Genomic DNA, 24,930 nt, shown 5'->3' on the forward strand with positions numbered 1-24,930 from the left:
ACACTAAAATCATACCCTTATAAAATACCCAACCTGTGAAAACCCACCCAAATATTAAACTCAAACTCACCACCCGTCAATTATCATCATCATTCATTGTTCCTTCTTCATCTTCATCTCCCCAAAATCCCAACAATAACATTAATTGATTAATAATAAATAACAATATAACAATCAACATCATCCACAATTAGGGTTTCAGTACCCCCCAATTTCACGATCTAAATATTAAAACTCAAACCCATTGCCGGAGATGGAATCGCCGCCGGTGACGAAGAAAGGAGGAGGTGGCGGGTCATCGGAAAGTGGAGGATCCGAATCGGAGGATAAAGGGTCAAGTCGGACCCGGTTCGAATATTTTGGGTGGGTTTATCATCTGGGTACCAATTCAATCGGGCGTGAGTTTTGTCATCTCAGATTCCTCTATATTCGAGGCAAACATGTCATGATGTATAAGCGTGATCCACATGAAAACCCTGGCATTGTATGTTATTCTTCAACCCTACCTTCCTTTATTGTTATTAGTTGCTTACTAGTTAGTGAAGTGATTGCTTTGTTTTTAATGCAGAAACCGATTCGGAGAGGTGTTGTTGGGAATACACTTATGGTGGAGGAGCTAGGAAGAAGGAGGGTCAATGATGGTGTAAGATTCATTGCTTATATATATTATTGTTGGTCGGTTACGGTAGATGTAAATTTTTGTTACTTTGTTCTTGTAGGATCTTTATGTTCTAAGGTTTTATAATCGGTTGGATGAGGAAAAGAAAGGAGAGGTAAGTGATGTTAAATCACATGGTTTTGTTATATTGTTTGATGTGCAATTGTGTCTACTCGTGTTGATTGTTAATTGTTTTGTTATTGCAAGATCGCCTGTGCTACAGCTGGAGAAACCCGAAAATGGATGGAAGCATTTGATCAAGCGAAACAACAGGTACATGGAATTGCAATATCTTTAATTATCTAATTCACGTATATATTTTTTTTGTTACATTAATTTATTGTTCATGTTTTCTTGAACGATCATAATCAGTCCGAGTATGAGCTTTCTCAAGGTTCTACCAGAAACAGATTGAGCGTGGAGGATGAGTATGCTTTCACTTTATTCTATAGTTAATTTGTGCATTATTTTTGAGACTGTATGCATCATTACACATTTATTCTTATGGTCTTATTTAACAATTTAAAAAGGATTGATCTTGAAGGACGCCGGCCTAGGGTAAGGCGATACGCACATGATCTAAAGAAGTTAATAAGAATAGGACATGGTAAGATCAATTTGGTAATTATACTAATTCTAGAATTTTTCATACATCATCTTTTACTACAAAAGGTTTGACCTTTTATGATATTGACCGGCCAACTTTGACTCTATTGTAGGTCCCGAGACACTTGTCAGAAGATCATCAAACTTAGGTAAACATCAAAGACCAAATGACTTCGAAGGTGATGCTGCGGATGTAGTTGAAGCACATGAGTGGCGATGTGTCCGCACAGTCAACGGTATTAACTTATTCTGTCTCGTTTATTATTTACCTTCTTTTTAGTGTAAATCCTAATAATATATAATTGAATTCAGGTGTCAGTATTTTTGAGGATGTATCTGACCATAAGGTACTTGTATAAAACATACCTACCTATCTACCTCTATCTATACTACTAAAAGAAAATAATGAGGATGATGTGGTAGTCCCATATTCATTCTTGTTTAATTTTTCCTGCTCAAATATCTAATATCTTTTTATAGGCATTCTAGGAACTTTCCATATAAATAAAGATTATATATTATAAAATTGGACAATTCTTAATAAAACATATCATGTTTATTGCAGTTTAGATGAGAAAATATAAAACTAAAAATGGAATTGAAATGATGTATAATAATGTCATGCATAGTAATATAAAAAAGAATGTACCAACAATAATAACATACAATTTCTTAGATTTTATTTTCATTTAAAAATTAAATCACTTTCCTTAACATCTTAACTTTTCTAAATATTTATATTTTATAACATAACAACAAAAATATGTATGCATATATATTTTCTATTTTAAAAAATCTTTTCATATGCAAAAAACGGATTTAATCGAAAGAAAAAAAATGAATTTAATGGATTTGTGACATTAATAGCTAATCAACCCAATATTTATTTAATATAGCAAAATCCAAATTGTTTTTACAAGCTCTTCTCTAATCCGCTTTATATATATAAATATACCATTTTAATTGAGAATACTACTATTGCAGTTGGTCAATGTGTTATGGATTATATCAAGTGTATCACACATTCATTATTGTAATTTTTCATATCCAAGTCTTTTCTTTTGATTTATTATGCAATTACATATCAAACATTTCCAACGAAAGTCAATGTTTCAATGGACTCATAATCAACATCTTTTTTTTTTCAAACTTTTAAAACTTTAATGCCACAGTGGCATTGGCCGCGGGTGAGCTCTTTTATTTGTAACTTTTTTATTAAATTGATAAAAATTAATAAATGGTCTTATGTTTTTAATTATGTCTTATGGTTTGGGTAAAAACATGAAGGCGCTGAGCGTGGCAATTAGGGTACTGCCACTGATGAGATTGAAGTGTAAGTATTTACAACTTTGTAACATATAAACTTGCCACATCTTGTAAGTCAACTTCATGCATTCAAGTATTTCTTTAATAATGAACTTTATGTTGTGTCATCTTACATCTTATGTTATTAACAATACACAGCAAAAAAATTTATGCGTACCAATAAGCCCAATGCCAGAGAAGTTGCATTGTGTGGTTCGGACCATTAGTCCTTTTGGTGGCTTATTTTATTTAATGGAAGATTTACTTTTGAGAGACTAACTGCATCTATAGAAAATCTACTTTACTCTCATGCTTTTGACAATTTCCTTCAAGAAGTTGCCAAGTAATCCTTTTTACTTTTCTCAAATTTGTAAATTTAAACTTTTTAGTCCTTGTAGTATATATCTTCGAATATATTTGTAATACATTTTTTACATAATTATGTTCTTATGCTTAACATTTAGTATTTTTTTTAATTTCAAATAATGCATTGTATTAATTTGCACATTGCCAAATCCCATGTAATATATGGGTTCTAAAGCTAGTTGTGTTTATATAACAAAATTTGGTAATAACTAATACTTTTTATGTATTTTGTAAAATCTTAGCCGGTCAGCAAAACCGTACTCGTGAAGGCAGTAGGTGTTGTTGATGCAAGTCCTGATACAGTTTTTGAGGTTGTTTTGAACCTTGATCGACTTCGAAGATACGAGTATGATGATGTTGAATTCATTTTCATTTTATTCTTTAGTGTTTAAATTATATTTTTTGTGTTGACTAACATGCAAATTTTTAGGTGGGATTCGTTAACCGGTGATTTAGAAATTGTAGATTCTTTAAGTGGCCACTCGGATGTTGTGTATGGATCTTATGATCCCCGATCCTTAAGTAGGTGTGTCACTTCTTCAGTTAGACTTTTGATGACACTTTTATTGTTTTCGTAATAACTAGATTTCACATTTTATCATTGCTGTTATTTTAATACTTTAACTCGTGTTTTTTTTCATATGTCATCAGTCAAAAACTGATGTGCTGTTGTTATAGGTGGCTGTCTAAGCGCGACTTCATATTTTCTAGGCAATGGTTTCGTGGACAAGATGGGACATACAGTAAGTGAATATAGGCTTGTAAATGAACTGAACGTTCAGTTAACCGTTCAGTAGTTTTAGTAACTTTTTGCAACACCCAACACATTGTTGTTCACAATTACTTTGAATTGGTTTTAGCTCAGTTATGTTCGATCATCTATGTACGGTTACGTTAGTGAACTATTCGTTCATACTGCTAACAAACGAACATACATGTTTGTTCGGTTCTCGTTTGTTTAATTGGTCATGCTTGATTGTATTTTCTGTTAAAGTTAAATGAATGTACACGAACATGATCCGTTTGTGTTTGTTCGGTTCGTTTACATGCCTAAGTGAATAAGCGTATTTAGTTATTTGTGTGTTATATATGCAAGTTAAACTTACAAGGTTTGAACGTATGATGCAGCAATCTTGCAGTTTCCTGCAATACACAAGAAACGGCCTACAAAATTGGGATATCGGCGGATAAAAATTAACCGTAACTTATTTTATTTTTTTTCTTTTTTATTTTATTTTTTATTAAAATACTTTTTTTTATATATTATGTTGATTCTCATATTTTTGAATTACAGCATCTTCTTGGGAGATTAGGAGTCTAAGAGGTGTCTCAGGATTAAATGGTGATAGATGTCTTGTGACACATATGCTAGAGATAGAATCAAGAGGTTATTTTAAATGGAAGCTTTATCAATGCTCAAATTTTGAAAAGTCAATTCCATTTGCCTTGTTGAATCAAGTGTCGGGTTAGTGAATACTAAAGTCTTTGTTTTCATGCTAATAAACTGAAATAATAATGACAATATGATGTTCAATTATTTACAAATGTGTTAGGTTTAAAGGCGTACATATCAGCAATCCCTGCACTTACATGTGAATCATCAACGACACTTGTGGATACAAAAGCATCTGATGTTTCTGGATCGATTAGTGAGTTTGAGGATGCGGAAGTTGCAGATGAGTTTTATGATGCAATTGCTGCTGACACGTCTTCATCTTCGGATGATGATAGTGATGCTGAAGCTGACAACTTGGTTTGCCTGCTTTCTTTCACTTTTATCAATTTAATAGAAATAATATGTATTGTAAATTGTAACTGTAATTTTTTAACTTTATAGAGCCAGAGAGTGAAATTGAAGAATGTTTCATGGGCTATTGCCAGCCTGGCTTTAAGGCAAAGAAAGGTAGTGAGCCTTAAACACATTCTTTTCTTGTTACATTTTATGATTATTAATATACATATATTTTTTGTATAATCAGCCATGGATGCTAACAATGAGTTAGATACAAATGTGGACCCCGTCAATCTTGATTCGAGTGAATTTTGTGGTTCGTTGCAAAAAGGGAAGAGTGAGAGTGATTCAAATTGTTGGACATCTCCAAGTGGGTCCGGGTTTAAGATTCGCGGAAAGACGTACTTGAAAGACAGTGCTAAGGTGACTTTGGTTTTTTTTTTTAGGATGTAATGTTGTTTCAGTTACAAATTTCTTTTAATTACTTTCAGGTAGCCGGAGGGGATCCGCTTCTAACGCTTATAGCAGTTGACTGGTTTAAGCTCGAAACTTCTAGAAGTAAAGTGGCTCTGCATCCCAAATCCATTGTGCAGGTACTTTATTCATCATTTTTAGTTTTTTATAAACATTAAACAGCAAAGTTTGTCTTTTATTGTGTGTTACAGTCGGAAGCTGGGAAAAAACTTCCATTCATCCTTGTTGTGAATCTTCAGGTATGCAAATTGACCTCCTTAACCCTAACCCATTTGAATCTTGATTAATGCTTCTTGGGGTCATTGCAATTTTACTATATTACCCTTTTTCTAGGTTCCGGCTAAACCAAACTACAGCTTAGTTCTATATTATGCTGTGGACAGGCCTGTAAATAGAAACTCATTGCTGGGCAAATTTATTGACGGAAATGACGCGTTTCGTGATGCAAGATTTAAACTGATTCCGAGCATTGTACAGGTATGTTTATTTCCCAATATCTTGATGTCATGTTTTTTAGAGTAAATTACACTTTTGTTCTTTTGAGTTTATACCAATTGTTAGAAATCGTCCTTAAACTAAGGAAATAACACAAACATCCTTTATGCTTTAAAAAATTTGCATGTTTCGTCCTTTTTTGAGTTTATACCAATAGTCAGACCCGGTCATGTGCTTTGCACATGAGGGCAATTTGGTCATTTAACCTTTTTTGCTTCATTTTTTGTATAATTTATGTTGGTTTTAAATATTGTAATATATCACTTTTTTCTTAGATTTTTTAAAATTGGAGTCTTTTTCACATGACTGAGTTTAAAACTTATGTTGTTATTTTCTTAGTTTAAGGATGATTTCCTGAAAAACGATATAAACTCAAAGGATTAAAAGTGCAATTTACTTTTCCTTTAGTTTAAAAAAGAAATTTGGATTCATGTTATTACGATATCGAGTAACAAAATGGCAAACAGGGATATTGGATGGTGAAACGCGCGGTCGGTACAAAAGCTTGCTTATTGGGGAAAGCTGTAACTTGCCACTATTTAAGACAAGATAACTTTTTGGAGGTACATACTATCTATTTTTATGACTCTTTTATTAAATTGAAAATATTTTCTACATTTTTAAAACTATTTATTTTGCAGATTGATGTTGATATCGGGTCTTCATCTGTTGGCAAGGAGTATTATTGGTCTGGTCCTTGGATATGTAACAAGCCTCGTAGTTGATCTTGCCATCTTAATCGAGGTATATTCTTGTATATGTTAATTTTGCTTTATTTATTTGATAATTTTGTTATTTTATGAATTGTAGGGAAAGGAAGAAAAGGAACTACCTGAGTACATTCTTGGAACCGTTAGGTTAAACAGAGTGAGGCTTGATACTGCGGTTGATCTTGAAAATTAATGGTTAAAGTATGGTAGTTATGATGAGACTCTTGGTGTATATGATGATTATATCGGCCATGTTGAGCTCCCAGTATGCAGGATAATACCTTGAACCGACATGAACCGCCACTATCGGTCATATCCTGTGTAGTTGTGTGCATATGTTTTGGAATCTTGATAAACAATGGCCACTTCCATGCTTATTATTGGGCCTTGAAACTGTGTGATAATTTGAGACTTTGAGTTGCAATGATACATAAACCAGAATTTAAAATCATTTCGCTTTTCTTTTTTGTATCCTATGCGGCCTGTTCTAGCTTGTAACAACGGTCCAAAACGCATTAAAATGAATTTATACAAAAAATTTTAAAAATGTTTCTTTAGACATACCAGTTGTGTCATACTGTCATGCCCTATAAGTAAGCTAAATGATTGATACAAAGCACTAAGTGATTTATATGATACTGGCCCTTAAGAGTCTATATATGTAAATGCTATTTGGTTATGTTTACATACATATGCCTTGCATTTTCAGAAACTAAAACCTTTGCTAATGTATGAGGGTTGGAATGCTAGTTCCAACTTTGGTTTAGCAACCTTTGAGTTAATGCTAGGGATGATACCTGTTCATTCAAAAACATTATATTTTCCTGAACCTTTTCAAATTGACAGTTTGTTTTTCTTAAAACTGGATTGAACGGTTCGACTGCCTACTTAAGAAATGTAATAAGTAATCTGTCTCTTAAAAATAAGAACACGTTAATTACTATACTATATTATAATATCACAAAGTGTTAAATGGTTTTGGTCTACTCAAGTCATGCCAAATATTACATGCTTGGAGACATTTCCTGTTTTGATCCAAATCATCTTTGTATTTATGCACAAATATTACGTTTTTTTAATAAATTTTTTCTCAAGTTTTAACCATAAGGGGGAATGAGCATGTCACGCCAGAAGCTGCCAAACACCAAATCACCAGCACCATTGTTCCCGTGACCCTCCGTGGCCATCTTCCGCCACACAAGCACTCACTTTTGACGATTTTCAATACCGGTACCGAGCTCTCATGCCTACCTAAAACCTAACCGTTTAGTTATACTACTATCGAGCTAATTAAAATTTTCATGGTTTAATTATGAGTTTCCTTTTGTTAAAAGAATAGAGCAAAATAAGATGGTCTCTTTTGGAAGGACTGGTGTAGTTTTCGGGTTTAATGTTTGTGTTTGGGGTGGGGTCAGTGCGGGTGTTGTTATTTCCGGTTTGGTGGCTTGTATTGTTGTCTTGCTAGTTCAATAAACTTTTGTTGTTTGTTAAAAGAAAATCTTTTTGATATAACTAAAAAACATCTTGTTTGATTTAATTAGGTCTTAACGTTTAATCTCACTTGACAAAGTTTTCTTTGTGTTTTTTTTAAACATAGAAGCCCAGCCCAACAAGTCAAGTCCACAGAGAGATTACACTTCCCTCTTCTCTTCTTTTTTCCCGCCAAAACAGCTAAAGAAATAGGGCGGGAGGACAGATTAGATAGCAAAGGCAACAGAGAGAGAGAGAGAGAGAGACGACTTGAAGAAGAAGAAGAAGAAGAAGAAGAAGAATGTCTGGTTGGGATGAAGGCGCCGTACACTACAGCGACCAAGCACAGTTCCCTCCCTCTCTTATGTTTCTTTATCAATTACATAGGCTAGGTTATTGAATTATTCATTCGGTCTGTTTTGTTGGCTTTTGGGTTTTTTTGGTTAATGGCTTGGCTATTGCTCTCCACTAATATTGTACATTGTTAGTTTGAAACTGCTGCAGCAGAGGTTAATGCTAATTTGAAGTCCAGAGTCACCGGTGAAATGGAAGAACCACAAACAGGAGAGGTGTTGGTGCATAATGTCAGTAGTTCATAGTCTAGTGTCTGTAATCGAGTCTGTAATGTTTAATTATGTTTTGTATGTTTAAGCGAAGTTACTGACAAGTTCGCTTAACAGGCGAACTTGTTAGTCAAGCGAAGTTATGGACAACTTCGCCTGAACATGCCAGGCGAAGTTGTCGTGTATTTATATACCTAGCTTACTGCTTGGTTAGGTTAATCAGTTAGTTGTTCGTTTCAGTAGTTTATCAAGTTCATTGTAATGTGAGGACGAGAGTCTGTAATAGTGATATCGTATCACGTGTTTGAGTTATTATATAACGTGTGTTCGTTTCGTGTGTTCGTGTGATTCGTGTTCTATACTCGTAACGATCTACGCAGGGATTCCGCACCTGAGTTGATCGAGATATCTCGTGCGATCCGTCCAGGGAACCTACAATTGGTATCAGAGCTTTTGCTCGATTATGTGGTTCGGGATATTCACGCGGGTGTAGAAATCGTCCCGTTTCGACTATTCGCGGGACGTGTTTTCTGTGTTTTTGAGTCAATCTTACCTCCTACTATCGTATTCAAGCCTTTGCACCGTCAAAAACCTCGTAAAATCCATATTTCAGATCTGCAAAAACGTCCGTGTTCATCAGGCTAAGTTGCCGTCAGGATTCGTAGGGTTTCGGCGAAGATATAAGGTTAAGCGAAGTTATCCACAACTTCGCCTACCTTCTCAAGTTCGCCTAACTCAGCGAAGTTCTCTCCAACTCCGCCTTCCTCCTCAGTTCGCTTACCTTAAGCGAAGTTAATCATCTGCGAAGTTCTTCAGCGAAGTTAATCAGCGGCGAAGTTAAGGCTTAAGCGAAGTTATCCGTAACTTCGCCTACAGTACTTTTCAGAAATTTTTTTGATTTTTTTCGGGTTTCTTACTTTTCGGGAAAGATGTCGTCGATTAACATCTCTGAGTTAGTGAAGATGGAAGTTGAAGCAGGGTCAGCTACTAAGGCCCCAAGATTGCTGAAGGGAACCGATTTCGTTGCATGGAAGGATCGGTTCATACAATATGTCAAGTACCAGGATGCGAAGATGTGGGTATGCATCCAGGATGGTTATATTCCACCAGTTATGGAGTATGAAGGTCGTGATCAAATCAAAAAGTATAGCAAAATGGAAGAAGAAGAGAAAAGGATGTATGAGGCCGAGAGCAAGGCTCATGCTGCTATTACTATGGCTCTTCCATAAGAGATCCTTCATACGTTTAGAAAGTACACGTCAGCAAGAGAGCTTTGGGAAGCTCTTGAGAACAGATTTGAAGGGAATGTAGGAATCCGTGCTTCAAAGATAAAATTGCTCAAAACCCAGTTCTCAGTCTTCAAGTATTTGAAGAATGAATCTTTAGATGATATTATCACTCGATATTACCATCTGATGACTGAATTGAGCAACTATTCAATTTCCTACCGAGAAGAAGAAATAGTTGAGAAGCTTCTAGATACTCTCCCACCAAAATGGGAGATGTATACTGTGCTGATGAGGGAAGACAAAGACTTTCCCACATATGATCTAGAAACGGCAGTCAACAAGCTCAGAACCTTTGAGCTTAACATGGTCAGAAAAGAGACACCTATGGATCAGGTTCAAGATCCAGGTATGTATGGAGCTAAAGTCAACACTAGCTCAGGATCGAAGACTGAATCTGCTGCCTACTACTCGAAGGGAGAGTCGGGCGCAAACTCATCACATGAGGTTCATGTGTCAGTCAACACGAATGGTGATGTTTGCTATGTAGCAGGTGGATCGAGTGGTTCTCAACCCCAGGTAAGCAAGAGTAGTTACTCTCCAAGTATTCCCAGCAACAACTACTCCAAGATGCCTATGAGTGTCAAGTCTGCTGAAGAGCAGTTTGGTCTCTATGCTTCTTTTATTGCTTCCTATGAGAACTACATTCAAGGGAAGATTGTTGATCCAGCTGTGTTGGATGAAGACTATGACCAGATTGATGCTGATGATCTGGAGGAAATGGATTTGCAATGGCAGATGGCTCTGATCGTAAGAAGAGTGAAGCGGTTTATGAGAAAGACCGGAAGAAAGTTTGTCGGTGGAAAGCCAGGGTTTGACAAGACGAAGGTGAGATGCTACAACTGTCAGCAAAACGGTCACTTTGCAAAGGAATGCAGGAATGAGCGTGTGGAACGAAGTCAGGGCAGGTCTCCACAGCAAAGTGGGGGTTCTAAAGATTATAGTGCAATGATGTCCAGAGAAGATGGTGAATACAACTGGAACCTGCATTCTAAAGAAACTTTTGAGCAGGCAAATTTGGCGAAGGTTGAAACTGAAGAAAATGAGAAGGTTACCGGAGAAGAAAAAGCTCTTATGGCAGATGTTAATGACCAGCTCTCCGAGGTATGTTCTAAACCTACATGTTCTAAATGTGAAAACCTGTCTGAGCAATTAGCAACTATAACCGATCAGTATGTTAGGTTGGATGCTGAATTTAAAACCCTAAAAGAAGATCATCATTTTACAAAAGCAAGAGAAAATAGCTATAAAGTCAAAATAAAAGCTTGTGAATGTTAAAAGTCTAAAAACAAAACTTGCTGAAAAAATTGAAGTGATTGATTTAAGCTATGAAGTTTTGGAAGAAAAAACCAAACTAATTGCTGATAGAGAAAAACAGATTGCTGATCACCAGGTAAAAGTGGTGGAACTAAATAGAAAACTAGAGCAGTTCAGAAATTCCTCTGCTATTCTTGATCACCTTGTTAGTGATCAAGGTTCCTCTGCTAAGAGAGGAGGAATCGGTTATCATGAGGTTCCACCACCTTATAATCACAATTACACTTTTAACCCTAGTGTTCAGAAATCTGTTGACTTTGAGGTTGCTCAGACAGTACCAGTTAAAGTAACTTGTAAAGAACCAAATGTTAGTGGAGGCGAAACAAGTTCGCCTGTTTCAAGTGTTAAAATTTCTGATCCAAGTCCAGTCTCATCGGATTCGGATAAGTCATCCGAGTCTGGTAAGGCAAAAGAGGAGGTGGTATTACCCAATGGTGGAGAGAAAGATAAGACGAATAAAAAGAGTACTCCACTAAACCCGTACGTCCCACCATATGTGAGACGAACGGGCGGTAATAAAGCCTCGACATCTAAAACACCGGTTGATAAAAAGGTTGAGCATAGGTGTTGTTTTAGGTGTAATCAATTAGGGCACCTAGTTGCAGATTGCCCTCTGAAGCAGCGATTCAGAGGTGTAAGGCCTACTAAAACTGAGAATAAGCCTAATAGTAATTATCATGCTGCTAAAAATGAAAACCATTTAAAATTCAAAAATGTGACTAATTCAGGTTTTCATAGAAACAAATCTCAGTTTTACACTGCTAATAACCAAACCACAAGCTATAATTCTATCAATTCACAAAGGTTTGGAAGGCCTCACAATCAATCTTCAAGGAGGTATCCTAATAGGACTTACAGGAATTATCGAGATACTAACTTTGGAAAGCCAAAGTTTGGGATGTATAGATCCAAGACCAATTGGTCTTGGGTCCCTAAATTCTAATCTTTTGCTTTATTGTGCAGGAACAGTTGAACAGGGCTGCCAACAATCTTTGGGTTGTAGATAGCGGCTGTTCCCGGCACATGACGGGTAACAAATACTTGTTACACGATTTGAAACCTGTTCAAGGAGGGAGAGTGAGCTTTGCCGGTGAAAGTGGAGGCAAGATTACAGGAATGGGAACGGTGTCGAACGGAAAGATGACATTGGAGAAAGTTAACTTTGTGGAAGAATTGAAGCACAATCTGCTGAGTGTGTCGCAGATCTGTGATAAGGAGTACACCGTTCATTTTACAAAGAATGAGGCGATTGTGTTGCAACCTGGTTTTCAGATACCAGAGGAGTGAATTGTGATGAAGGCTCCACGTGAAAGGAATACATATATTATGGATATGAGGTCGACTGAAATGGCCACGGAAGAATCATGCCTTATGACAAAAGCGAGCGAATCGGAGTCCGAATTGTGGCATAGGAGAATGGGGCACATTCATCTTCGGAAGATGAACAACATTGTCAAGAATGGACTTGTGCTGGGCGTTCCCTTGAAGAATTTCAATTTTGAAGATAAATGTATAGCGTGCAAGAAGGGAAAGCAGCACAAGAAATCCCATCACACCAAGAAGGTCAATTCTATTGTCAGTACTCTAGAGTTGCTTCACATGGATCTCTTCGGTCCCGTGAATGCAAAAAGTCTAGGAGGTACTTCTTATTGCTTGGTGATCACTGATGACTACTCACGATATTCGTGGGTATATTTCCTGAAATCAAAAGACGAAACGGCTCAGATGGTGAAGAATTTGATTACCAAAGTTGAGAACGTTATGGATAAAAGGGTTAAGTTCATCAGGAGTGACAATGGAACGGAGTTCAAGAATTTTGAGATGGAGATCTTCTGCCTTCAGAAAGGGATTGAACACCAATACAGCGCTCCGTATACACCGTAACAAAATGGAGTGGCTGAAAGGAAGAACAGAACATTAATTGAAGGAGCCAGAACAATGCTGGCTGATTCGAAGCTTCCTGTGGTGTTTTGGGCTGAAGCTGTTGCTACAGCCTGTTATGTTCTGAATAGAGTCTTAACTGTTAAAAGACTTGGTAAAACGTGTTATGAGCTTATGCATGGGAGAAAGCCCAACTTGAGTGGTCTTGAACCATTCGGGTCCCCTTGTTCGATTTTAAAGACAAATTCTAAATTTAGTGAAGTAGCCGATGAAGGAATCTTAGTCGGTTATGTTGTTGGGACTCCCAACAGACGTGTCTTTAATACATCGACCAGCAAGGTTGAGGTGGTGTGTAACACCGATATCACAAGTTACCAACCGCCAAAACCAAGCAACGGACCTGCTGAGTTTTTCGACTATGTTAAACTTTTTAAGTCTTTTAACATACCGTATTTGGATATTGCTGAAGAAGAAGAGAGAGTTGCTACGAAGATGATCCTTGATGAGGAAGAAAACCTATTGCAAAGACAGCTGATCGATAAATGTCAACCTTCCTCATCAAATGCTGTCGATACCCCTGCTGCCTCGACTGAAGAAGAATTTTTCAATCCATTTCACTCTCAGCATGAAACAACCATTGACGAGCTCTCTTCTAACTTGGAAGACAATTTGCATGTTGGTTCTGTTCCGACCACGAGAATTCATAAAGATCACCCTTTGGAGAATGTGATTGGTGATGTGTCCTCCGGTGTACAAACAAGACGTAGCTTGAATGAGCACACCTGTGTTTACACAAGCATCAAGGAGACAGGGATAATCAACGAATGCTTGTACACCTGCTTTATCAGCCAGATTGAACCGAAGAATTATCAAATGGCTCTCAAGGACAGCTCGTGGGTCGAAGCTATGCAAGAAGAGTTGGCTCAATTCAAGAAAATGGAAGTTTGGACTTTGGTTGAAAAACCGAAGCATGTGCATGCGATAGGCACAAAATGGGTGTTTAAGTGCAAGAGAGATGAGAAAGGGATTATCATAAGAAACAAGGCGAGGCTAGTCGTTAAAGGTTTTAATCAACAAGAGGGGATTGATTATAATGAAGTGTTCGCTCCTGTCGCAAGGTTGGAAGCCATTAGATTGTTTTTGGCGTTCGCGGCTTATAAGAAGATGAAGGTATTTCAGTTGGATGTGAAGAGTGCGTTTCTGAATGGGAAAGTTGATGAGGTAGTGTATGTTGAGCAACCTCCGGGTTTTCCTGACCCAGACTTTCCTGATCACGTGTACAAGTTAAGCAAGGCATTGTATGGACTATATCAGGCACCTCGTGCCTGGTATTCAACTTTATCAGATTACTTGCTTGAAAATGGGTTTGAAAGAGGGAAGATAGATAGCACGTTGTTCTTCAAGAGAGATGGAATCGACTTCCTGCTGGTGCAAGTCTAAGTGGATGACATTATCTTTGCTGCATCAAAAGTCTCCATGTGTCAAGATTTTGAGGCCGTCATGAAAAAGAGGTTTGAAATGAGTGCTATGGGTGAACTAACTTTCTTTTTAGGATTGCAGGTTGATCAGAAGAAGGATGGGATGTTCATTCATCAGACCAAGTATGTCCATGACGTGCTCAAACGCTTCAAGATGGAGGACAACACTCCATTCGACACTCCAATCTGCGTCAATCACAAATTGGGTGCTGAGTCAGACGGTGATGCAGATGTGGACCCAACTCAATATCGGGCTATTATAGGTTCTTTAATGTACTTAACTGCTTCTAGGCCTGATATAATGTTTGCTGTTTGTCTTTGTGCACGCTTTCAGGAAAACCCAAAAGAATCTCATCTGAAGGGTGTGAAGAGGATACTGAGGTATCTCAAGGGCAAACCGAAGCTGGGGTTGTGGTACCCGAGAGGAGGAGACTTGGAGCTAGTCGCTTACACAGATTCTGATTATGGAGGGTGCAATCAGAGTCGGAAGTCAACAACTGGAGGATGTCAGTTTCTTGGTGGCAGATTGGTGTCGTGGCAATGCAAGAAACAGACTTCGGTCGCAATTTCAACCTGTGAAGCAGAATACATGGCAGCATCCAACTGCTGCTCCCAGGTTCTTTGGATTCAACAACAGTTGCGCGACTATGGTCTGAATTTCTTACTTACTCCTATTTGCATTGATAACACAGCTGCTATCTCAGTAACTAACAATCCCGTGAAGCACAGTAAAACTAAACATATTGACATACGTCATCATTTTATACGGGATTGTGCTGAGAAGAAACTGATTGTGCTTGAAAAGGTAGATACGCTTGATAATTTCGCTGATCTTTATACTAAAGCGTTTGACAAAACAAGATTTCAAAACCTTATCGAGCTGAATGGGATGATCAATCTCGAGTAACCATGCTTTTCATGTTATATTTAAAAAAAAAAAAAAAAAAAACGTCACTATCACATTCTCCAAAAGAAGTTCGTTTGCTATGTTTAACAGAAAATTGATCCAACCTTGGAAAATGATAAATATACTGATTCTGTGTGCTTAACTAGTGAAGTTATTAGGCTTAAAAGGCTTTAGGACAGTTATTGTATGTCATGGTAGCTTTTTATGGTGCGTAAAAGTAGATGTGATACAAACTAAATCTACTTGATTTTACGTGGAAACTCCTTACGAGTTTTGCATGTCTCCATATATATCTTTCCGAATGATAGGCAGAAAAGCGATTACCCAGTCATACACGAGCCCGTACGTGTTCTGATTCCCGTAAAGATAGTGTGTGAAGAAACTACAGTGATCCAGATTCGGGACTTGCAGTTGTTTACTACTCTGAAGTCTATGTAAATGTTTATCATAAAAAAAAAAATTAAATTAGGAGTTATTGAAACATTCTATAGCTGAAAATGTCAAGACTTCTCAATCATGGAGTAAGAAAGAGAACGGGAACCAGATGAAGAGTACTTACAAACTTAATCAGAAACTATGGGTCGAGGTCAATTCGGGGTGACTTGGGGAAAGCCAAATACGCTTTGAGAATAGATAGGAGGCATCATAATCTCTGAGTTGTTGCCCACTTAAATTTTGAGGCATAATTGAACCTAACTCGTATCACAGAAACGATGAAAACCATCTTAAGTTATTTACCAGCTTACAACCTGTCTCTTTATGTCATAATACAGCTAAACACGGATCTATGTGACAGTCACGTAATTAGTATGATTCCTGTTCGGATCTTTTCTAAAACGTAGTAGTCCCTATCGAGACTGAAATTTGATCCCTTATACTTTAATTTTTAAAAGTTTTTTGTACTTAGGTAGTTTTATGATTTTGTATATGGTTACTTGGACTTGATCGTATCATTTAATTCTTAAAGGGAAGTTTTTAAAAGTTAATTGAAAAATGTTCAAATTATAAGGTTTGATTTTGTAAATATAGGCGAGGTTGTTAAACAGGCAAACTTGTGAATAACTTCGCCTAGGCGAAGTTAACCGTAACTTCGCCTGTGTAACTCCGCCCCTATATAAAGAATTCTTAAGGTCATTCGTTCTGTATTTTCAATATCAGCGAACTTATACTCTCCGTTTATTCAGCGAACTTATCGATCTTATCTTCCGATCTTCTTTGTTATCTTTCTTCGATTTCAATCAGTATTCAAGGTGTGTTTGGGTTCTTAAATATGATAATCGATGTTCATTGATGTTAATCTGAGGTCGTTTCGACCTGTTTCGTGACCTCGGTCGATCGACCTTTATTACCGATTTTCATAACTTGTTTTTACGTGTTCATAATCATTCTGATCGTCTACATATCCTTAAAATCTTGTGTTTTAGAGTCCTCAATCGTCAATCTAACCAAAACATCAGATTTTCCGGATTTTAATCGACCTTACTGTCGCCGATTCAGATTCAGGCGAACTTAAGGTTTGGGCGAAGTTATCCGTAACTTCGCCTGAGGCTTAACTTCGCCTGAGGCGATGTTGTGGTGAGGCGAAGTTAACATTAACTTCGCCTGGACCTTTTAACTTATTAGTTATCAGACGAACTTAAAGATGAAGCGAAGTTGTTCCCAACTTCGCCCCAACTTTAACTTCGCATATACAGATTTTATCACAACTTCGCTCATGGTAACAAGCGAAGTTGTGTTATGCTTTAACGTTTATCTAACTTGATTCGTTTGTTGCAGATATGGCTGCAGTAGCAGGTGCTGGAGGTGCTGGAGGAGATGACGGAGATAATCAGAGGCAATTCTTCCCGGGTCACAATATGTTTATCACCTTAGACCCGGAAGCGAGTGGTGTGGAGGATTACCGCGAGATAATCACATTCCTCCTTCGCTCGAGGATATTCCACGCAATCACTACGACTCTGCCGATTTCCTTACCCAATATTGAGGATTTCTGGCAGACAATGGAATACGATTGCCGCGTTGAGCCCCCGGTTATGCGAGCAACCGTCAACAATCAAGAAGTTCAGTTCTCGTCTGAACAAATTCGGGTGGCTTTACGTTTTGGAGAGGAGACTAGGGATGACCCTACAGAGTTTGTTGCTCCGTTCCGCGATGGAGCATTTCTACGAATGGGCTATTCTGGTCCATTGGGCGATACACAACGGAGGAAGGGTTTCCTACTTGATCAGTGTCGCTTCCTCATGCACGTAATGATTGTCTGCATGTCTGGGAGGAAAGCGGGCACTGATGGTATGGGTGCGACCATGCAGTCAGCAATGACTGCTCTGACTTATAACAAACGTTATAGCTTTAGTAAGATGGTCTTTTACGAGATCGATAGACAAAGAAGAGCGATGGCCCGTGAGAGGTTCATCATGTATCCAAGATTCATTCAGATGATCTTGAATCATGTTGTTCCCACGTTGCCTCAACGACGTCCAATACGATACGTGGAGAGTGTGAGCAAACGTATCTTCACTCAATGCCGAACATCCAGTGCGAGGAGCAAGCCTGAACTGCGTCCAAGGCATACTCCACTCTTTGGGTACTTAATAAACCCGGGGTATGTGCCAGCTCGTGGGGATGAGTTCAGAGACCCGGCACCACAACAGGCAGGAGCATCTCATGCTATACCTGCTGCTCCTGTTGTGTCACCGGAGGAGGAAGTGGACCTTGATGCAGAATTCGGAGGTCAAGGATTCTTCGATATGGATCGGGTGGATCCAGAGGAGAACGTTCAGATCCCAGTTGAACGTGTCTCGACTGTGCGTATTACTAGAGCAGCTACGACGGTGGCTGACTCAGATCTTGATGATGTTATGGATGAGGCGAGAAGGATGTTGGTGACTCAAGAGAGAACATTTGGGAAGAGAAAGAGGACAGTTGATGATAGCGAGTCAGAAGAAGAAGAGGATATTCACAAGTTGATTAGACGTTCAAGACGGGAAAGGACAGGTGCAGGTATGGGAGCTGGAGAGAGTTCAAGAGTTGTACGTTTCGCTCCGCCCGCGCTGTCAGGTATGTCGATTGTTCCTACATCACTACAGGTCACAGGTTTAAGCGCCGCGGATGTTCCCGTGGTGGCTACATCATCAGCTTTTGGCATCCCAATCACTACTATCCAGCTGACGACTCCGGAGATTGTGTCTTTACCACCTCCAACGCTTACTCCTTCAGAGGTGGTTGCACAATTTGTAGAGTCCACAGTCGTTGCAACTGCAGGGTTGTCGGTCACGATACCACCTGCGGTTACGTCCACAGCTGCTTCTGATGTCCCGGTTTCATTCGAAATCCCTGCTGAGTATACTCAAGACACATCTCACATGAGGTTTGATTTCGATGCAACCCTCTCAGACTCGGAGAGAATAGCTGCACTTGAGCGGGTCGTGGCAGAACAATCAAGGGTGAATCTTGTCCAGACCCAGGCTATTCAACGCCTAGTAGCAGAAAATCAACTACAGTCGTCCCTCCTGGTTGAACATGGGAGAATTATAGATGCTATGAAGGAGTTCTTGGCATCTCAGGGGGAGACAGGCTGTAAAGGAGACGAGTTAAGGACAAAGAAGAGAAATGATAGAGACGATGATCCCAATGCATCGAAAGGTGCAGGTGGTGAGTTGCCAAGAACTACTCAAGCTCTTGGGACTTCCACAGCTTAGGGGGAGTCTGCAGGTGCGGCTGGCAGTTCTAGTGGTGATGAGGTGGTGATGGTTGATGATGAAGGAATGGGAGATGATGTGATTGATGCTTTGAAAGAATTAGATGATGATATGTTTAGTGATGATGTGTTGTTTGATGATGATGTGCTGCCAATTGAGGAGATTGAGAAGATTGGAGCTCAGATTGTGATTGAAGAAGATGTTGAAGAAGGTGAAATAGTTGAAGAGAATGTGGAGCATGACATTCCAGGTGTGGAGAAAGCAGATATGGGTAATGAGACAGTAATCGATGAGACTGAATGGGAAGAGCAGCCTAGGTGGAAGGAAGGCTATGCTCAGTGGTTCGTCAAAACGAAGAAACCAGCGGTCCCTACAATGTTTAATAAGAGTTACAATATTAAAGGCTATGCTGAAGCGAAGAAAGGGATTATTTGCTGGATCTATGATGAGCAGTTGAAGCTCTTTGTGATTAAACGGTATGACGGCGTTCAGTATTTTAAAAGAATGTTAAGGTCGTTGAATACACTGCCGGAATGTGAAGTGAAAGACTTAGCCAGATTGGGGTTAATCAATCGAAATGACGATAATATGGCTAGAGTCATTGAGAAAATTGTATGGAGAGAGAGTATAAAAGAGAAGAAGTTTGAGCTGTTGAAACCGCAGAAGGGAAAACTTGTTGAAGACAAGGATAGAGGTTTGAGAGCTGATGGAAAACCTTGGATGGTCATGAAGTATAAACCGATCTGGTGTTTGAAAGAAGTACCGATGAAGCTTATGCCCAAGGATGTGCTTAAAGACCTAAAGTGGTGGTATGTGGATTGTGAGACAGCAGAGGCAGTGATGGAAGACGAGGATGAACAAGAGCTCCTAAGAGTTTACGATCCGATGCATTTGGTAAACTTATCGCAAGCTGATCTGCAGGTGCTCAATGAGAAGAAAATCTTTTATATTCCTGCTTGGAAGGACGAAGCGAGGAAGTATCAAAGAGTTGTGTCAGTTTGTGTTAGAGAAGGAGTGCATGCGTGAAGATACAAGATTGAAGATTACAAGACAAGTGCTTAAAGATCAAGATATGAAGCTACTGCCAAGGGGGAGTCTGTTGGTGCATAATGTCAGTAGTTCATAGTCTAGTGTCTGTAATCGAGTCTGTAATGTTTAATTATGTTTTGTATGTTTAAGCGAAGTTACTGACAAGTTCGCTTAACAAGCGAACTTGTTAGTCAAGCGAAGTTATGGACAACTTCGCCTGAACATGCCAGGCGAAATTGTCGTGTATTTATATACCTAGCTTACGGCTTGGTTAGGTTAATCAGTTAGTTGTTCGTTTCAGTAGTTTATCAAGTTCATTGTAACGTGAGGACGAGAGTCTGTAATAGTGATATCGTATCACGTGTTTGAGTTATTATATAACGTGTGTTCGTTTCGTGTGTTCGTGTGATTCGTGTTCTATACTCGTAACGATCTACGCAGGGATTCCGCACCTGAGTTGATCGAGATATCTCGTGCGATCCGTCCAGGGAACCTACAAGAGGTTCAGATTTTGTTGAAATCAGATGAGGATCCTGTATCAATGACATCTTTAGGGGTTAGTATTATTTAACTTTTATCAAATTTTGCATATTATGAAATTTGTAATTAATTGATTAAGTTGACTGTTTAAATGTAGGCTCAATATATATCCAAACTGGTTAAGATATCCGGAATTACAATTGCTGCATCTAGAACAAAGGCTAAAGCAACTTATGTGCATTTGGTGTGTAAGAACTGTAAGAATATGAAGGTGGTTCCTTGTCGTCCCGGGCTTGGTGGAGCTATTTTTCCTAGATCATGTGACCATGTAGCACAAGTAATAACTTTTACTTGCACTAGCTCAGTATTGTTTTTTATTTGCATTTGTATCTGTTTTCATGTGGATGGGTTTGGTTTTAATTTCACAGATGGGTGAAACACCATGCCCCATTGATCCATGGATTGTGGTTCCAGATAGAAGCAAGTATGTTGATCAGCAGACATTGAAGCTTCAAGAGAACCCTTAGGTAAGAATATTGAATGCAGATTCATTGATAAATTTAACCTTTTGCTTGCATAAATGTAACATTTTCGTTTATTTGTTTTATAAAATGTAGGATGTTTCAACTGGTGAGCTACCAAGGAACATGCTTCTATCAGTAGACCGACATCTTGTTCAAACAACTGTGCCGGGTACAAGATTGACAATAATGGGAATTTACAGTATTTTTCAAGCGGCTAAATCGTCTACAAAGTAATACTTTTTATGCCATTATAAAACACTAGCATATACTTTTCATGCTATAAAAAGTAATAAACTGGTGTTTTTTCTAGTCACAAAGGAGCGTTTGCGGTTAGACAACCATATATTAGAGTCGTAGGAATCGAGGAAACGAATGAAACTACTCGTGGTGGTCCTGCTAGTTTTACTGTGGAAGAGGTAATTAGTATATATTATAACAAATTTTAACACCACACATGTAACCTTTTGTTATCTGTTATGTTTTCAGATTGAAGAATTTAAAAAGTTTGCATCAGAAGGTAATGTTTATGAAAACATATGCTCCAAGATTGCACCATCTATATTTGGCCATGATAATGTGAAAAAGGCGGTTGCTTGTCTTCTGTTTGGAGGATCAAGGAAGGTACATGGTCAACTAGTCAACCTTTTTTTTAAAATTTTGCTGTTTATATACTCAGTTATTTGTAGCTCATTTTCTATGTTTATGCAGACTTTGCCTGATGGTGTGAAATTAAGAGGTGATATTAATGTTTTGCTCTTGGGTGACCCATCTACTGCAAAATCACAGGTCAGTTAAACCTAATATTTGTTTTTTAAGTGTTTTAACTAAAAGTCTAAAGTACTAAATTTAGTTGATGTTTTGTGTATAGTTTCTTAAATTTGTTGAGAAGACGGCTCCTGTAGCTGTATATACTTCTGGAAAAGGTTCATCTGCTGCTGGGCTTACTGCTTCTGTCATTCGTGATAATAGCACTGTAAGTTTTTGTTATTACTTATTTGTGTTATTAGTTATCTATATAATGTGAAATTGTGTATGATTCAGCGTGAGTTTTATCTGGAAGGAGGAGCCATGGTGTTGGCGGATGGTGGTGTTGTCTGCATAGATGAGTTTGACAAAATGAGGCCCAAGGACAGGTTTGGTTAAACACATAAGATACCATATTGCTGTCTGTCTTTGTTATTTTTATTACAGTTCTAACAATTTAAAAAAAATTGTGTAATTAGGGTTGCTATACATGAAGCGATGGAACAACAAACGATATCAATTGCCAAAGCAGGAATAACAACTGTTCTCAATTCTAGAACCTCCGTGCTTGCAGCTGCAAATCCTCCATCAGGGCGTTATGATGATCTTAAGGTACATAAAAAGAGCCACAAATAACATATTAATTTTATTAAAATCATTTTACAGCCAATTGACAACATCTCCATATTGCAGACTGCACAAGATAACATTGATTTACAGACTACAATTCTTTCAAGGTTCGACTTAATCTTCATCGTGAAAGATGTTAGGATGTTCAGTCAAGACAAGGTTGGTTATTCAATTTCTTGAAATTCAAATTTGGATCATGAATTTATAACCTGAAATAATTTATATTTGTTACACAGATTATTGCTAGTCATATCATTAAAGTCCATTCATCTGCTAATGCAAACAATGATCCTAAAGATACTAAAGAAGATAACTGGCTTAAAAAGTATGTACTTTGAAGTTAGATTGTTCTATGCACTAAGGGTAAAATCGTAATTTGACTTGATTTTTTTGTTGCAGGTATATTCAGTATTGTCGGGACACAATTAAGCCTCGGTTATCAGATTCTGCAGCCACGTCGTTGCAGGAGAGTTATGTTAAAATTAGACAGGTATGTGTCATGATGAATATCATTTGTTTAATTAATGTTCAGTAGAGTTTTAATTAAATTAAGTTTAATACTATTTGCTAAATATGTAGGATATGAGGCGTCAGGCAAACGAGACTGGGGAATCAACTGCTGTACCAATAACTGTAAGACAGTTGGAAGCTATAGTAAGGTTGAGTGAGTCACTTGCAAAGATGAGACTGTAAGTTGCCAAATAAGCATTTTTTATTCATCATAAACTTTTAAACAAGTATTTTAATTTATGAACCTTTTTTAAAATCTTTGTATAATTCAGGTCAAATGTTGCAAATAATCATGATGTTGATGAGGCTATTAGGCTTTTCAACAATTCAACAATGGATGCTGCAAAATCTGGATTGAACCAACATATCAATCTTACTCCCGAAATGGCAAATGAAATAAAGGTCGGCTCTCTTTTAAATTTACTTTTCTTTAAAATGTTACTTTTTATTAATATTAATGGGTGTGCAGCAAGCGGAAAGTCAAATAAAGAGAAGGATGGGAATAGGAAGCCATTTATCAGAGAGAAGACTGATTGATGAGCTCACAAGAATGGGACTTAATGAATCAATTGTGAGATTCTAATCTTAAATGCCATGTCATCTATGAGACTATGATAGTATTTTTTATGTTTTTTTTGTTTTGTTTTTTAATATATAATAGCTTATGATGTTTTGTTTGTTTGAACAGGTTAGGAGAGCATTGATAATAATGCATCAGAGGGATGAAGTTGAGTACAAGAGAGAAAGGCGCGTCATTGTTAGGAAAGCTTAAGAATTGTTAGCATTATAATTAATTTGGTTTAAAGTGTAGACTGTAAAACTTGGAAATTGGGTGATGAAGCTACAACATCAAAAGAATATGAAGCCTTAAATAGCCAAGGATGTGTAATGTCATTTGTTGAATCTTGACAGTAATTTTCAGTTTGTCTTGAGTTTATCCGAACGAAAGCTTGGGTGGTTTGATGGTTCTAAATTTGTTTATTGCTTTTCGTTTATTGTTAAGATTGAATATTTGTTCCGTGTTTTTACAATATATGATATAGAGGTACAAATGATTATATTTAACATGTATACATGTTTAAAATTTTAGTGTCATCAAAATAATAATGGTGTATTTTAGTGTCATATAACAAATATTTTGACTTTAGAATGTATTAAAACCAATGTTGTAAAACTCCCGAGTAAGCGGCTGAGTACTTCCCGATTACTCCCCGCCTAGATCGAGTACTCCCCGCCTCGGTCGAGTACTCCTTAGGTATTGATTAAAACCAATCCTTTGCATCTATAGAAGAAGCGCTAAAGTGCTTTCTGACTTTATTTCATTCAATTGTTTACTATTAGAGTAGCAAAGAAAAGGATCTATAATTTGATGTATATTTTTGCCAAACTTGTGAATGCCAGTGTCGTCTTGTATCTATGTAAAAACATATGTGTTTTCTCAAATATCTGATTTGAAAAGCAGTATTGATAGGATATTTTGCTCTCACCTACTGGCACTTGCCAATTATAGCCTTGACCTTGTTATTTCTGAAGGTGGCTAATATATGACTGATTACTTTCCATTCCTCTGTTACAGTATGGTATAGGTATATGAACCCATCAAGAGTTATACTATGAATAATAATGGCACATCAGCATTAGTATATGATGGTATGTTTTAAGTTAGTCAATACTTGGGACTTGGTTTTATTGTAAGTATATGATAGCACATCAACTTGTTCAACTTCAATGATGTTTAGAGTATATGATACTTGCATATCAGCTGTTATTAAACTCTTAACAAGACAAACAAGCCACATAGTAAAAGCAGAATCTTAAAAAGGACAAAAGAAGCAAGAGCATGTCTTATTATTTGATAAAAACAATTGGTAAATGGCAACAACTGTGATGTTCACCAACCTTCTAAGCCAAGAACCTCAACTCGGATTTACTTACCGTGGGCACAGTGGAACCTCTCCTGTGAGCCTTGATGACTTGTCCCTGTCTGGCTAAACTGTAGTCTTGACACTATTCATAGAACATGTCAGAAACACTCCCAATTTGGGAAAAAGTCTTTTGAGACTTTTA

The 24,930-nt window shown here is 37.7% G+C and overlaps 2 pseudogenes across 2 annotated transcripts; both read left to right on the forward strand.

Moving 5' to 3' along the window:
• Nucleotides 1-253: 253 nt before the first annotated feature.
• On the forward strand, nt 254-6,715 carry LOC143584849 (protein ENHANCED DISEASE RESISTANCE 2-like; annotated as a pseudogene). The gene is made up of 22 exons (XR_013144438.1): nt 254-484; nt 569-643; nt 720-773; nt 866-931; nt 1,031-1,086; nt 1,189-1,265; nt 1,378-1,500; nt 1,577-1,611; nt 3,178-3,281; nt 3,366-3,461; nt 3,614-3,678; nt 4,064-4,135; nt 4,230-4,400; nt 4,489-4,688; nt 4,773-4,837; nt 4,913-5,090; nt 5,159-5,260; nt 5,333-5,380; nt 5,475-5,618; nt 6,104-6,199; nt 6,278-6,380; nt 6,447-6,715. The product of XR_013144438.1 is annotated as a protein ENHANCED DISEASE RESISTANCE 2-like (transcript).
• A 981-nt stretch (nt 6,716-7,696) lies between these two features.
• LOC143584848 (DNA replication licensing factor MCM5-like) lies at nt 7,697-23,635 on the forward strand (annotated as a pseudogene). Its single transcript, XR_013144437.1, has 19 exons — nt 7,697-7,756; nt 8,305-8,385; nt 20,478-20,531; nt 20,613-20,792; nt 20,884-20,982; nt 21,073-21,209; nt 21,290-21,395; nt 21,466-21,600; nt 21,688-21,765; nt 21,848-21,952; nt 22,021-22,112; nt 22,203-22,335; nt 22,417-22,512; nt 22,590-22,678; nt 22,753-22,843; nt 22,933-23,042; nt 23,136-23,265; nt 23,333-23,434; nt 23,552-23,635. The product of XR_013144437.1 is annotated as a DNA replication licensing factor MCM5-like (transcript).
• Nucleotides 23,636-24,930: the final 1,295 nt, after the last annotated feature.

This window comes from Bidens hawaiensis, unplaced genomic scaffold (genome assembly GCF_021521415.1).
Source record: "Bidens hawaiensis isolate Kalapana, Puna unplaced genomic scaffold, B.hawaiensis_p1.1 tig00033476_1, whole genome shotgun sequence".
Lineage (NCBI taxonomy): Eukaryota > Viridiplantae > Streptophyta > Magnoliopsida > Asterales > Asteraceae > Bidens > Bidens hawaiensis.